Source organism: Halichoerus grypus, chromosome X (genome assembly GCF_964656455.1).
Source record: "Halichoerus grypus chromosome X, mHalGry1.hap1.1, whole genome shotgun sequence".
Lineage (NCBI taxonomy): Eukaryota > Metazoa > Chordata > Mammalia > Carnivora > Phocidae > Halichoerus > Halichoerus grypus.
In genome coordinates, this window is record NC_135727.1 from 50891568 (window position 1) to 50908392 (window position 16825).

At 38.2% G+C, this 16825-nt stretch overlaps 1 pseudogene; it reads left to right on the top strand.

Moving 5' to 3' along the window:
* Positions 1-10648: 10648 nt before the first annotated feature.
* Positions 10649-12203, top strand: LOC118552931 (tubulin alpha-1A chain-like; annotated as a pseudogene).
* The last annotated feature ends 4622 nt before the right edge of the window (positions 12204-16825 follow it).

Sequence of the window (16825 nt, forward strand, 5' to 3'; positions counted from 1 at the left end):
CACTGAAAGAGGGGGAGAAGAAGGTTAAAAACATCATAAGAAGGTAATAGAATACTGTGATCCATAACCAGTGACTAGAGGTGGGAGGCTGAGTGAGACCAAGGGTGAACCATATAATAATGTAGAGCAAGGCCCTGTGGTTAGAAAAAAAAGAAAGCTAATCTTTCAAGAAAGGAAATAAGATACTGATCTTAGGAGGCAGAGAACACTGTGGTATAGAAAGCAAGAGACGAGACTGAATAATGAGGTGGACTTATCCCAGAGGAAATAAGTCAGGAGGAAGAGAAGGTGGGTAGTATTAATGTTGCAGATAAATAGACTTTATAATACCAAGCCAAGATTGCTGATCCATACGTAGGAGCAGAGACATGATGTAGTCAAAACTTCAGGAATGATTGAAAATGGGATAGAAAATTTACAGCTGTAAGATAATAAGCAAGTCATAAAGTGCTGTTTATCAAGTTGAAAAATAAAACAGTAAAATGTTGAGGAGGTAGATGACAAGACAACATAATATCCACATGCAGTTTCAGTCAGGTATTGGAATATGAAAGAAGAGATAAGCAGAACCGTAACAGAAAGCAAGAGGCACTGAAAATTAAATAATACTCAGGGTGAATGGCAGGACATTACAGGAAGAAATCTGTAGTATAGTAAAAGTGAGTGGTTCTTAAACATGCATGCTATCTAGGATTTCAATTAAAAAAAGACTTCAGAAGCAAGAATAGAACTATTCGTATATATGGTTGGTTTATTGAACCTAATAACTCTTTCCCATAATTACCTTAGATGTCCAGTTTACATTAGCTCTTGCAGAATGAATGTGTACTCCTGCTCAGATCACTCTGCTATCATATTAGCCTCTCCTTCAAGAAAATAATGATAATAGTTTGCATTCCCAATTAAGAGGTTTGAATGCCATCATTCCCCATTATTTCCTTTCAAAGCAGTAATTCCATCCAGCAAGTTTGCTAGTACTGTCACTAGTCCAGACACTTGGGAAACTCACTTTGTTGATATCAATCACTTAATTCAAGGATTAAACTTTTTACCAGAATTTTATTTTTTAAGGATTATTTATTTATTTATTTGAAAGAGAGAGTGCATGAGAGAGAGCATGAGTGGGGGTTGGGGGACAGAGGGTGAAGGAGAAGCAGACTCCCCATTAAGCATGGAGCCCAATGAAGGGATCAATCCCAAGACCCTGGGATCATGACCTGGGTCAAAGGCAGATGCTTAACTGACTGAGCCACCCAGGCACCCTTTTTTACTGGAATTTTAAAGTCATGTTATGAGCTTTTCCTTGTTTTTCTTTATTTTACATAAACTTGGACCCTAAATGCTTACAGAGCATTTCTTGAAACACAGATTACAAAATTTTTAGTGATTTACCTAGTTACCTCTTCTGAATTGGCTAGATAAAAGCCATAAACCTTACATAATAAAGTTTTCTTCTAAATATCAAAATCCCTGCGAGAACAATAATTTGTAGCATCCAGACCAAGATTTCATGTGCAAGATTGCCAAGTCTCCCACATGGATTTTGTTATTGCTTCATGGCTGCATTGCCAGCTCAGCTTCACTTACTTAATCCTCTGCCTGCCCTGCTTTATGTCACCCAAGCTACCTCATCCACAAAAGAGAGGGGCCTTGGTTTGGAATAAAATTTTCACTTTAAGTGTTTAATCCTAAGTAAAATCAGTAGCCTTACCCACAAGCTACCCCAACCAGCCACTCAAGATTGGCCCATCTACTTATTGCAACAACTTGCTTGATATGTTGTTTATTATTATTATTATTATTCACAATAATTTTTTCAATATAAAAGTTAATAAGCATTCTTTGCAGAAAAATAAACAGAAAACCACGAAAAGAAAAATGAAGGTGAAGGACTAAAATGGACGTTTATCCAAAGGAGATATACAAATGGCCAACAAGTATATGACCAGATGCTCAACATCATTGAACAGGGAGATGAAAATCAAAACTATGATGAGAGGGAGAGAAGATGGTGGCAGAGTAGGAGGACCCTAGGCTCAGCCCATCCCATGAACACAACTAGATAACTATCAAATCATTCTAAATACCCCAGAAATCAACATGAAGACTAAAAGAAAAAATTCCACAACCAAAAGGAGAGAAGAAGCCATATCAAAAAAGGTAGCAAGTGTGGAGACATGGTTAGGGGAGAAATAGATTGCAGGTGCTGTGAAGGGGAGGGAGCCATGGATGCAGAGAGGGGAGAGAAGGGGGAGATCACACAGAGGAAGGCAAAATGAGAACATTTCCCCAAAGTCATTGTCTGGGAAAGGAAGGTGGCTGATTTTCATGAGTTCTTGCAACCACCAGGGATTATATATTGGCGTTTTAAAAGTCAGCAAGTTTGTCTGGGATAGAGCCCTGAGAGCACTGCCCTACTCCTGGAGAGAAAGCAGGCAAACAACCCAGGGGCAAATGGAATGGAAATAGCAATCTGAAGAACACCTGGGCCACACAGTGGGGAGAATATTCACTCTTCTTGGAGCACATCCCTGAGATTCAGAATTACAGACACCTCTCCAAGGACAAAGGAGCTGTCTGGCACCATTTCGCTCCCCCACACCTCAACATAAACAAAGAGCAACCTGCAGGAAGCAACGCAGTGCCAGCACTGGCTGCCTAACCTGCTTACATCAAGTCCCACAATCCTGTGCTCTGACGAGACTACACTTCTCAGTCAAGCTTACCTCAATCCCAGTGTGGTGGACATCTCCAGAAGACCAGGAGAAACCCTCACCTACAAATATGTCTCCTGATCAGAGAGTTTCACAGGGCTTCGGTTCTAGTGGAAGTAGTATCAGGTCTCATTTAACAAGCAGACCAGAGCACAACTAGTTAAAACTCACCACATTCTGGTCAAGGACCAAAAATTGTCCACTGTAGGCAAGAAGAACCTCTGCAGATGACTGGCCTGAAGGATGGAGCAACCAAAACACAACAGCAAAGCACACCCAACACACACCAGAGACACTCCTTAAAGTGCCAGGTCCTGGACACTATATGACCTCTTCTTCATAAAGCCATTACTCTCAGGAGCAAGAAATATAATGGGTTTTTCTAACATAAAGAAGGCAGAGACTTAGACAAAAGGCCAAGACAGAGGAATTCATCTTAAATGAAACAACAAGATAAGGTCATGACCCTCTGTGAAACAGATATAAGTAACATGGCTGATGGAGAATTTAAAGCAATAATCATAAGGATACTAGCTGGGCTTGAGAAAAGAATGGAAGACTTCAGGGAGACCTTTACCAGAGAGATAAAAGAGTTAAAAAAGAATGTCATTAAAGAAAAATGCAACAACTGAGATTGGAAACAGGCTTCATGCAATGAACACAAAGATGGAAGAAGCAGAGGAATGACTAAGTGATAGAGAAGACAAAAAAATGGAATATAACGAAGCTGAACAAAAGAGAGAAAGAAGAATTATGCAACACAAGAATAGACTTGGGGAACTCAGTGACTCCAACAAATGTAGTAACATTCATAGTAGAGGAGTCCCAGAAGGAGAAATAGAAAAGGGGGACAGAAAATTTATTTGAGGAAATAATAGCTGAAATCTTCCCTAATCTGGGGAAGGAAACAGACATCCAAACCCAAGAGGCATAGAGAACTTCCATCAAAATCAACAAAAGCAAGCCAACACCAAGACATATTGTAAGTAAATTTGCAAAATATAGTTATAAAGAAAAATAATCTTAAAAGCAGCAAGATAAAAGAAGTCTCTAACTTACAAGGGAAAAGCCAAAAGGCTAGCTGCAGATCTCTCAACAGAACCTTGGCAAGCCAGAAGAGAGTGCTGAATGGGAAAAATATGCAGCCAGTAATACTCTGTCCAGCAAGGCTGTCATTCAGAATAGGAGAAATAGAGTTTCTCAGACAAACAAAAACTTAAGGAATCCATGACAACTAAACCAGCCCTGCAAGAAATATTAAGGGGGACTCTGAGTGGGAAGGAAAGACCAAAAGTGACAAAGACAAGAAAAGAACAAAGAAAATCTCCAGACACAATGACAAAGCAAGTAAAAAATGGCACTAAATGTATATCTATCAATAATTACTCTGGATGTAAATGGACTAAATGCTCCAGAGGGTGTCAGAATGGATGAAAAAATAAGACCCATCTTTATGGGTCTACAAGAGACTCATTTTAAACCTAAGACACCTGCAGATTGAAAATAAGGGGATGGTGAAACATTTATCACACAAATGGATGTCAAAAGAAAGGCAAAGTGCAATACTTTTATCAGACAAACTAGACTTTAAACCAAAGAGTGCAACAAGAGATGAAGAAGGGCACTATATCATAATAAAGGGGACAATCCAACAAGAAGTTCTAACAATTGTAAATATTTATGCCTCCAACTTGGGAGTACCTAAATATATAAAACAATTAATAACAACATAAAGGAACTCCTTGATAATAATATAATAGTAGGGGACTTTAACACCCCATTTACATCAATGGACAGATCATCTAAGCAGAAAATCAACAAGGAAACAATGGCTTTGAATGACACACTGGACCAGATAGACTTAACAGATATATTCAGAAGATTCCATCCTAAATCAGCAGAATACACATGCTTTTTTAAGTGCACATAGGACATTCTCCAGAAGGTATCATATATTAGGTCATGAAATAGGCATCAACAAATACAAAAAGATTGCAATCATACCATGCACGTTTTCTGAGCACAATGGTATGAAACTAGAAGTCAACCACAAGAAGATATCAACCATAAGAAGACCACAAATAGATGGAAGTTAAACAACATGCTACTAAATAATGAAGGGGTCAACAGGAAATCAAAGAAGAAATTAAAAAGTACATTGAAAGAAATGAAAATGAAAATAGAACAGTCCAAAACCTTTGAGATGCAGCAAAAGTGGTCCTAAAAGGGGAGTATCTAGCAACATAGGCCTACCTTAAGAAGCAAGAAAAATCTCAAATAAACAACCTAACCTTATACCTAAAGGTCCTACAAAAAGAACAACAAACAAAACCTACAGCCAGCAGAAAGAAGGAAATAATAACTATTAGAGCAGAAATGAATGATATAGATACTGAAAAAAAAAACACAAGATCGGAGACAATGGGAGGTAGTTCTTTGAAAAAGTTAATAAGGGGCACCTGGATGGCTCAGTTGGTTAAGTGTCTGCCTTCAGCTCAGGTTGTAATCTTGGGGTCCTGGGATCCAGCCCCGCATCAGGCTCCCTGCTCAGTGGGGAGTCTGCTTCTCTTTCTCCCTCTGCCCTTCCCCCTTGCTCATGCTCTCTCTCTCAAATAAATAAATAAAATTGTTTAAAAAAAAGTTAATAAAACTGATCCTCTAGACAGACTTATCACAAAGAAAAAAGAAAGGACCCAAATAAATAAAATAACAAAAGAGGGAGGAGAAATAACGACCAAAAGCGCAGAAATATAAAGAAGTATATGAGAATATGATGAAAAAGTATATGCTAAAAAATTGGACAACCTAGAAGAAATGGATAATTTCCTAGAAACATATAAAGTACCAAAACTGAAACAGGAAGAAATAGAAAACTCGAACAGACCATTAACCTGTAAAGAAATTGAATCAGTAGTCAAAAAACACCATTTATTGAAGAGACTGTCTTTTTTCCATTGCATATTTTTTCCTGCTTTGTCGAAGACTATTTGACCATAGAGTTGAGGGTCCATATCTGGGCTCTCTATTCTGTTCCATTGGTCTATATGTCTGTTTTTGTGCCAGTACCAGGCTGTCTTGGTGATCACTGCTTTGTAATATAGCTTGAAATCGGGCAACATGATGCCCCCAACGTTGTTTTTCTTTTTCAACATTTCCTTGGTGATTTGGGGTCTTTTCTGATTCCATAAAAATTTTAGGATTGATTGATCCAGCACTTTGAAAAATGTCATTGGAATTTTGATTGGGATGACATTGAAGGTATAGATTGCTCTGGGTAGCATAAACGTAAGTTTTAATAATGTTTATTCTTCTGATCCAAGAGCATGGAATGTTTTTCCAACTTTTTGTGTCTTCTTCAATTTCTTTCATGAGTGTTCTGTGGTTCCTAGAGTATAGATATTGTACCTCTTTGCTTAGGTTTTTTCCGAGGTAGCTTGTGGTTTTTGGTGCTACTGTAAATGGAATCGTTTCTCTAATTTCTCTTTCTACAGTTGCACTGTTAGTGTATAAGAAAGCAACTGATTTCTGTGCACTGATTTTGTATCCTGCCACATTACTGAACTGCTTTATGAGTTCCAGTAATTTGGGGGTGGAGTCTTTTGGGTTTTCCACATAAAGTATCATGTCATCTGTGAAAAGAGAGAGTTTGATTTCTCCTTTGTCAATTTGAATACCTTTTATTTCTTTTTGTTGTCTGATTGCTGTTGCTAGGACTTCTAGTACTATGTTGAACAATAGTGGCGAGAGTGGGCATCCTTGATGTGTTCCTGATCTTAAGGGAAGGTTCTCAGCTTTTCCCCATTAAGGATGATATTCCCTGTGGGTTTTTGATAGATGGATTTTATGAAATTGAGGAATAGTCCCTCTATCCCTATACTCTGAAGAGTTTTAACCAGGAAAGGATGCTGTATTTTGTCAAATGCTTTTTCTGCATCAACTGAGAGGACCATATGGTTCTCTCTCCTCTTATTAATGTGTTCTATCACATTGATTGATTTGTGAATGTTGAACCACGCTTGTATCCTGGAAATAAATCCTACTTTGTCATGGTGGATAATCCTTTTAATGTACTGTTGGATCCTATTAGCTGGGATCTTGCTAAGAATTTTGGCATCCATATTCATCAGGGATATCGGTCTGAAATTCTCCTTTTTGATGGGGTCTTTGCCTGGTTTGGGGATCAAGTTAATGCTGGCCTCATAGAATGAGTCTGGAAGCTTTCCTACTGTTTCTATTTTTTGAAATAGCTTCAGGAAACTAGGTATTATTTCTTCTTTGAATGTTTGGTAGAATTCCCCTGGGAATCCATCAGGCCCTGGACTCTTGTTTTTTGGGAGGTTTTTGGTCACTACTTCAATCTTGTTACTGATTATCGGCCTATTCAGGTTGTCAATTTCTTCCTGTTTCAGTCTTGGCAGTTTTTAGGTTTCCAGGAAGGCATCCATTTCTTCCAGGTTCCTTAATTTATTGGCATATAGTTGTTGATAATAATTTCTAATAATTCTTTCTATTTCCTTGGTTTTAGTCATGCTCTCTCCCCTTTCATTCATAATTTTATTAATTTGGGTCTTCTCTTTTCTTTTGGGTAAGTCTGGCCAGTGGTTTATCGATCTTATTAATTCCTTCAAAGAACCAGTTTCTAGTTTCGTTTATCTGATCTACTGTGTTTCTGGTTTCTAATTCATTGATCTCTGCTTTAATCTTAATTATTTCTCTTCTAATGCATGGCTTAGGCATCGTTTGTTGCTTTTTCTCTAGTTCTTTAAGGTGTAAAGTTAGTTGGTGAATTCGGGATTTTTCTATTTTTTTGAGTGAGGCTTGGATGGCTATGTATTTCCCCCTTAGGACTGCCTTTGCAGTATCCCATAGGTTTTGGACTGATGTGTTTTCATCCTCATTGGTTTCCATGAATTGTTTAAGTTCTTTGATTTCCTGGATGACCCAAACATTCTTGAGCAGAGTGGTCTGTAGCTTCCAAGTGTTTGAATTTCTGCCAAATTTTTTCTTGTGATTTACTTCCAGTTTTAAAGCATTATGTTCTGAGAATATGGAGGGAATAATCTCAATCTTTTGGTATCGGTTGAGACCTGATTTGTGACCCAGTATGTGGTCTATTCTGGAGAAAGTTCCATGTGCGCTCAAGAAGAATGAGTATTCTGTTGTTTTAGGGTGGAATGTTCTGTATATATCTATGAGGTCCATGTGGTCCAGTGTGTCATTCAAAGCTCTTGTTTCTTTGTTGATTTTCTGCTTAGATGATCTGTCCATTGCTGAGAATGGAGTATTTAGGTCTCCTACAATTAACGTATTGTTATCAATATGACTCTTTATTTTGGTTAACAGTTGGCTTATGGAGATGGCTGCTCCCATGTTGGGGGCGTAGATATTTACAACTGTTAGATCTTCTTGTTGGATAGACCCTTTAAGAATGATATAGTGTCCTTCTGTGTCTCTAACTACAGACTTTAGTTTAAAATGTAATTTGTCTGATATAAGAATTCCTACCCCAGCTTTCTTTTGAGGTCCGTTGGCATGGAAGATGGATCTCCATCCCTTCACTTTCAGTCTGGATGTATCTTTAGGTTCAAAATGAGTCTCTTGTAGATAACATATCGATGGGTCCTGTCTTTTTATCCAATCTGCAACCCTTTGCCGTTTTATAGGAGCATTTAGGCCATTCACGTTGAGAGTGATTATTGAAAGATATGAATTTATTATCATCATGTTGTCTGTAAAGACCTTGTTTTTATAGATTGTCCCTGTAAATGTCTGTTGTAGATCACTCTTGGGGTCTTTCTCCTTTTATAGAACCCCCCTTAATATTTCTTGCAGGGCCGGTTTAGTGGTCACATATTCTTTCAGTTTCTGCCAGTCTTGGAAGCTCTGCATCTCTCCATCCATTCTAAATGAAAGCCTTGCCAGATAACGTATTCTTGGCTGCATGTTCTTCTCATTTAGTATCCTGAATATGTCTTGCCAGTCCTTTCTGGCTTGCCAGGTCTCTGTGGATAAGTCTGATGTTATTCTGATGTTCCTCCCTCTGTATGTAAGGAATCTCTTCCCCTTAACTGCCCTTAAGATGGTTTCCTTGTTTCTAAGATTTGCGAGTTTTACTATTACATGCCAGGGCATTGGTCTATTCTCCTTGATCTTGGGAGGGGTCCTCTCTGCTTCTAGGACATGAATGTTTGTTTCATTCCCCAGATTAGGGAAGTTCTCAGCTATGATTTGCTCAAATATATCTTCTAGTCCTCTCTCTCTCTCTACCCCCTCAGGGATCCCAATAATTCTGACATTGGAACGTTTCATGGCGTCACTTCTTTCTCTAATTCTATTTTCATGGATTTTAAGCTGTTTCTCCCAGGCCTCCTCTTTCTCCTTCTTTTCTATCAATTTGTCTTCTAGATCACTAATTCATTCTTCTGCTTCGTTTACCCTAGCTGTTAGATCTAGATTAGATTGGATCTCATTGATAGCATTTTTATGTTCTGTCAATTCAGCTTTCATTTCTGCCCTTAGAGACACTATGTTGCCATTAATCGATTTCTCCATTCTAGCTATCATCTTCACAATTGCTACCTTGAATTCCATCTCAGACATCTTGGTTATATCTGTATCAATTGTAAATCTGTGGCATAAGTCACAGTCTCTGAGTTTTTCCTATTTGGGGGGGGTTCTTCCTCCTAGTCATTCTGTTGAGGGAATGTACAGAGTTCAAATTATTGACCAGAACCCAAGCAAGATGCACCTGTTTTATAGGGACCTTAGGGTTGTTGGCCTTTTGTTCTCCCAGCCTGTCTTCTGGGGGAATGGCCTGCCACGCCATTACTCAGGCAACCCTGTTTGGGCAGAGTTGCCCTGCCCCTTGTCGGGGGGGAATGGGCTCAGTGAAAACCAGTTTTTTGTGGCTTTTGTTCTCTGGCAGCTTTCCCCGGTGGCTTTCCATGTCTCTCCTGAGCATCAGAGCAGAAGAGACTGTTTCCAACCTTCTGTCTCAGAAGAGAGAGATCACAGTCTGTTCTTCAGGGAGCTCTCCAGGCCACACTATCTCCATTTCTGTTCGTGCTGCTAAAAACGGTAGCATCCTGGGTTGTGCGCCCCTTGGCAGCACTCCCAGTCCTCACCTCTAGGTTGGGGCATGTCTCTTCCCTTTGTGCTTCTAAAACCACCAGCTGCCCCCAGTTCACATGGGTGGCCCCGCCTCTCCAAGTTTCAGTCCAGGGATCTGCCCTAAAGTCCTTTCCCCACCGCTACCGGTCTGCTAGTCTGTGCCCCGTCCCCAGTGTGGGAGGCTTTTGCGCACTGGCAGTGCAGGATCCCAAAGGTTCCCTCTCCCTTCCTTTTATCTTCTGATATCTGCCTGCAGAATTATGGCTCCCCGCTTCATACCTTGAAACCAACTGCCTGCGATATTCTGTTTGTAGAAATCCAGATATATCTTCTTACATCTCAGGCTGATTTCATGGGTGTTCAGAATGGTCTGGTAGATATCCAGCTCAATTCAGGGGACCAGTTGGAATAGGGTCACCTACTCCTCCACCATTTTTTCCTCACCCTAGCAATGAAATTGTATCTGTAATAAAAAAGCTCCCAATAAACAAAAGTCTAGGACCAGGTGACTTCAGAAGTGAATTCTACCAAACATTTAAAGAAGAGTTGATACTTATTCTTCTCAAACTATTCCAAAAAATAGAAGGAAAACCCAAATTCAATCTATGAAACCAGCATTACCCTAATATGAAAATCAGATAAAGACACTACAAAAAAACTACCAGTTGATATCTCTGATGAAAATAGATGCAGAAATCCTCAACAATATATCAGTAAATCAAGGCAGGTTCTCTTACATTGACCACCTAAGAGTCAAGCTGTAAGAAATAACAACCTCTCCCCTTCCTCCCTACCATCACCTTGGCAGTTGCAAAACAGCAACCATGTGTGAATGCCTTACCACCCATGTTGGCTAGGCTGTTCTCCAGATTGGCAATGCCTTCTGGGAGCTCCATTGCCTGGAACATAGCATCCAGCCCAATGGCCAGATGTCAAGTGACAAGACCATTGGGGGAGGAGATGACTCCTTCAATGCCTTCTTCAGTGACACGGTTGCTGGCAAGCACATGCCCAGGGCAGTGTTTGTAGACCTGGAACAACAGTCACTGATGAAGTTCACACTGGCAACTACTGCCAGCTTTTCCACTCTGAGCAGCTCATCACAGGCAAGGGAGATGCTGCCAATAATTATGCCCGATGGCACTGCACTATTGGCAAGGAGATCATTGACCTTGTCTTAGACTGAATTTAGTAACTGGCCAATCAGTGCAGAGGTCTTCATGGCTTCTTGGTTTTCCACAACTTCGGAGGGGGAACTGGTTCTTGGTTTACTTCCCTGCTGATGGAACATCTCTGTCAATTACAGCAAGAAGTCCAAGCTGGAATTCTCCATTTACCCAACCCTCCAGGTTTCTACAGCTGTAGTTAAGCCCTACAACTCCATCCTCACTACTCACACCACCTTAGAGCACTCTGACTGTGCCTTCATGGTAGAAAACATGGCCATATATGACATTTGTTGTGGAAACCTTGACATTGAATGCCCAACCCACACTAACCTAAATAGGTTGACATGTCAAATTGTGTTCTCCATCACTGCTTCCCTCAGATTTGATGGAGCCCTGAATGTTGATCTGACAGAATTCCAGGCCAACCTGGTGCCCTATCCCCAAATCCACTTCCCTCTGGCCATATATGGCTCTGTCATCTCTGTTGAGAAAGCCTACCATGAATAGCTTTCTGTAGCAGAGATCACCAATGCATGCTTTGAACCAGCCAACCAGAGGGTGAAATATGACCCTCACCATGGTAAATGCATGGCTTGCTGCCTGTTGTACCATGGTGATGTGGTTCCCAAAGATGTCAATGCTGCCATTGATCTGATCGGTACCAAGTGTACCATCCAGTTTATGGACTGGTGCCCCACTGACTTCAATGTTGCCATTAATTACCAGCCTCCCACTGTGGAGAGGGAGACCTAGCCAAAGTACAGAGAGCCATGTTAATGCTGAGCAACACCACAAACATCGCTGAGGCCTAGGCTCACCTGGACCACAAATTTAACTTGATGTATGCCAAGTGTGCCTTTGGTCACTGGTATGCAAGTGAAGGCATGGAGGACGAAGAGTTTTCTGAGGCTCGTGAGGACATGGCTGCTCTTGAGAAGGATTATGAGGAAGTTGGTGTGGATTTTGTTGAGGGAGAAAGTGAAGAAGAAGGAGAGGAATACTCAAGTTAAAAATGTCACAAAGGTGCTGCTTTTACAGGGAAGCTTATTCTGTTTTGAACATTGAAAAGTTGTGCTTTGATCAGTTAATTTGTATGTAGCAGTGTATACTCTAATATACATTTACTGACCTATGCTTAAAAACACAATGCTTTGTTACAGACCCAAGCTGTCCATTTCTCTGATGGGTTTGAATAAAGTATTCCTTGTCTTAAAAATATATATATTAGCAAACCATATCCAACAATAAATTTTAAAAAAATCATTCACCATGATCAAGTGGGATTTATTCCTGGGATGCAAGTGTGGTTCAGTATTCACAAAACAATCAATGTGATACATCATACTAAAAAGAGAAAGGATAAAAATCACATGATCATCTCAATAGAAGCAGAAGAAACATTTGACAAAGTACAACATCCATTGATGATAAAAACTCCCAATAAGGCAGGTTAAGAGCAGGAACATAACTCAACATAATAAAGGCCATATATGAAAAACCCACAATGAACATCATCCTCAATGGTGAAAAACAGAGATTTTCCTCTAAGATCAGAAAAAAGACAAATATGCCCACTCTAGCCACTTTTATTCAACACAGTACTGGAATTCCTAGACACAGCAATCAGACAAGAAAAAGAAATAAAAGGCATATCATTGGTAAGGAAAAGCAAAACCTTCACTATTTGCAGATGACATTATACTATACAAAGAAAACCCTAAGACTCCACAAAAAAATATCAGAACTGATAAATTAACTAAGCAAAGTCACAAAATACAAAATTAATATACAGAAATCTGTTGCATTTTTATACACTAATAATGTATCAGAAAGAGAACTTAAGACAAGAGTTCCAACTGCACCAAAAATAATAAAATACCTAGGAATAAACTTAACCAAGTTAAGTACTCTGAAAACTATAAAGCATGGATGAAAGGTATTGAAGATGACACAAACAAATGAAAAGATATTCCATGCTTGTGGATTGTAAGAACCACATGTTGTTAAAACATCCATGCTGTCGAAACAATCTACATATTAAAGCAATGCTTATCAAAATACCAACAACATTTTTCACAGAACTAGAACAAAAAGTCCTAAAATTTGTATGGACCCACAAAAGACCCCAAATAGCCAAAGCAATCTTGAAAAAGAAGAACAAAGCTGGCGGTATCACAATCCCAGATTTCAAGATGCACTACAAAGTTGTAGTAATCAAAATAGTCTGGTACTGGCACAAAAATAGACACAATGTAACAGATTACAGAGCCCAGAAATAAACCCATGATTATATGGCCAATTAATCTATGACAAAAGAGGCAAGAATATATAATGGAGAAAAGATAGTCTCTTCAAAAAAATGATGCTGGAAACTGGACAGCTACATGCAAAAGAATGAAACTGGACAAATTTCTTACATTATACACAAAAATAAATCAAAATAGATTAAAGACCTAAATGTGAGACCTAAAACTGTAAAAATCCTAGAGGAAAACTTAGGCAGTAATTTCTTTGACATCAGCCACAGCAACATTTTTCTAGATGTGTTTCCTGAGGCAAGGGAAACAAAAGCAAAATGCAACCACTGAAACTACACCAAAGCAAAAAGCCTTTGCACAGTGAAGGGAACCATCAACAACAACAAATAGGCATACTGAATGGGAGTGGATATTTAGAAATGTTAAATTCAATACAGGGTTAATATCCAAAATATATTAAGAACTTACAAAACTCAATACCCCAAAAAACAGATAATCCAATTAAAAAATGGGCAGAGGCCTTGAATAGACATTTTTGCAAAGAAGACATACACATCACCAACAGACACATGATGTTCAACATTACCAATGATGTTCAACATCACTAATCATCAGGGAATTGCAAATTAAAACCACAATGAGATGTCACCTCACACCTGTCAGAATGACTAGAAATAACAAAAAGACAAGAAATAACAAGTCTTGATGAGGATGTGGAGAAAAGGAGTCATCTTGCACTGTTCATAGGAATGCAAATTGGTGCAGTCACTCTGGAAAACAGTATGAAGAGTCCTCAAAAAAATTAAAAATAAAATTACCATATGATCCAGTAATTTCACTACTGGGTATTTACCCAAAGGAGAAAAACCCACTAATTTGAAAAGATATACACACCCTTATGTTTATTGCAGCATCATTTATGATAGTCAGGATATGGAAGCCGTCCAAGTGTCCATCCATAGATGAATGGATAAAGAAGAAGTGGTATAGGTTAAATAGGTGATGGGGATTAAGGAATGCACTTGTGATGAGCACTGGATGTTTTATGCAAGTGTTAAATCACTATATTGTATACCTGAAAGTAATACTACACTGTATGTGAACTAACTGGAATTTGAATAAAAACTTTAAAAAAAGAAGTGGTATGTATATACAATGCAATATTACTCAGCCATAAAAAGCAATGAGATCTTGCCATCTGCACCAACATGGATGGGTCTAGAAGGAATAATACTAAGTGAAATAAGTCAGTCAGGGAAAGACAAATACCATATGATTTCAATCATATATAGAATTTAAAAAAATAAAACAAATGAGCACACAAAGAAAGAGACAGAAAAATAGACTCTTAAATTCAGAGAACACACTGGTGTTTGCCAGAGTGGGTGGGTGGTTGAAATAAAGGGGATCAAGAGTACACTTATCTTAATGAGCACTGCGTTAAGTATGGAATTATTAGATTATTATATTTTATACCTGAAACTTATAAACACTATATGTAAATTATATTTCAATTGAAAAAAAGAAAAAATTGACAATACTAAAGAGAGAAATAGACAAATTCACAATCATATTTGAATATTTTAATAATTCCTCTCAGTAACTGATAGAAACACTAGAGAAAAAAATCTTAAGGCTATATAAGGTTTCAGCATTATCAACCAATTCAACTTAACTGATATTTTTAGAACAGCACATGAAGAACACACATTTTTATGTGTACATAGAATATGTTCACCAAGATAGACTATATACTGGGTCATAAAATAAGTTTATAAATTTCAAAAATTTAAACTTTATGTAATATATTTTTAAACATAGTGGAATTAAATTAGAAATCAGTAGTGATAAAATATGTAGGAAAAATGCCCAAATATTTGGAAATTTAGAGACATACTTGAGTCTAGGGCATTTACCCATTTTTCAAAAAAGAAATCATAAGAAAAGTTAGAAAATATTTCAAAGTGGGTTACAATGAAAATACAGCATATAAACATTTATGGGATGAAGCTAAAGCAGTACCAAAAAGGAACTTTTTTTTTTAAGATTTTATTTATTTATTTGATACAGAACGGGAGAGAGAGTGAGAGAAAGCACAAGCAGGGGGAGCAGCAGGGGGAGAGGGAGAAGCAGGCTCCCCACTGAGCAGGGAGCCCGATGCGGGACTCGATCCCAGGACCCTGGGATCATGACCTGAGCTGAAGGCAGACACTTAACGACTGAGCCACTTAGGTGCCCCTAAAAGAAGCTTTATAGTTTTAAAGATATATATTAGAAAGGAAGAGACGTTTAAAGTCAATAATCCAATCTTAAGAAGCTAGAAAAAAAGGGCCAAATTAATCCAAAATAAATGGGATAAGAAAATAATAAAACTAAAAGGGAAATTGGTAGATTAGAAAATAAATAATTTGAGATTAAATAAATAAGAGATTAATACAATTGATAAAGCCCAATCAAAATTGATCAACATAAAAAATTAGCAATTTTAAGAATGTAAGAGGGAATATTGCTCAGATCCCACTGATATTAAAAGGATAATAAAGGCATATTATTAACAACTTAGATGCAGTAGATAAGTTTGTTGAAAAACACAACTTGATAAAACTGATAGAAGAAAAGTAGACTATCTCAACAGAGGTAATGCTCCAGTAGGCATTAGAGGAAAACATTTTTAGGCAGCTGTATTAAACCCTGTTGCCTAGAGCAATGGATAAAGCTAGAGGAAACAATAGACTTTTTAAAAAGCTTGGGAAGAAAGACTGAGAAATGAGATGTTTTGGGGAAAGTGGGACTTTGAAAAGATCTGACAAATTCTTGGGAATCAGGAAAGACCTGCACATGCCAAGGGCTATGTATGGGTTTATAAAAGACCTGGGAAAGCCCTCAGTTTCTCACCTCTGGCTCACTTTCAGGCTCTTCACAAAGAGGAAGTAAAGGATAAGGCAGAGTTGCAAATAACCTAGCTGAATATTGAGGGCATCCGCACACACACACATACACACACACACACAGTGCCCATCTGCAAAGACTAGGGGGGAATTTTTAGTTCTAGGTTTTAAAGAAATCTCTGTATAATCACTGACTGACCACTAAGCTGAAGAAACAGAGTCTTCAGTGACCATATACAACAAAGAACACATAGTTTACCAAATTAGTTCAAAAAAGTCTCAAACAAACAACTATAATTACAACAAGCAGCAACGACAATCCCTGAGAAAGGAGGAATTTAATTTCCAGAGTTACCACATTATAATTTTCAAAATGTCCAGTTTTCAACAACAACAAAAAATTATGAGACATGCAAAGAAACAAGAAAGCATAGTTAATACATGGGGGGAAAGCAATCAATAGAAACTGTCCTTGAGAAATCCCAGACATTGGACTTACTAGACAGTTTTTAATCAACTATTTAAAATATGTTTATAGAGCTAAAGGAAACCATGTACAAAAATCTAAAGGAAATCTTGAGAACAATATCTAATGAAATAGAGAATATCAGTCAAGAGATAGAAATTATAAAGAGAAACAAATAGAAATTTTGGAGTGAAAAAGTACAATAATTGAAATGAAAAAT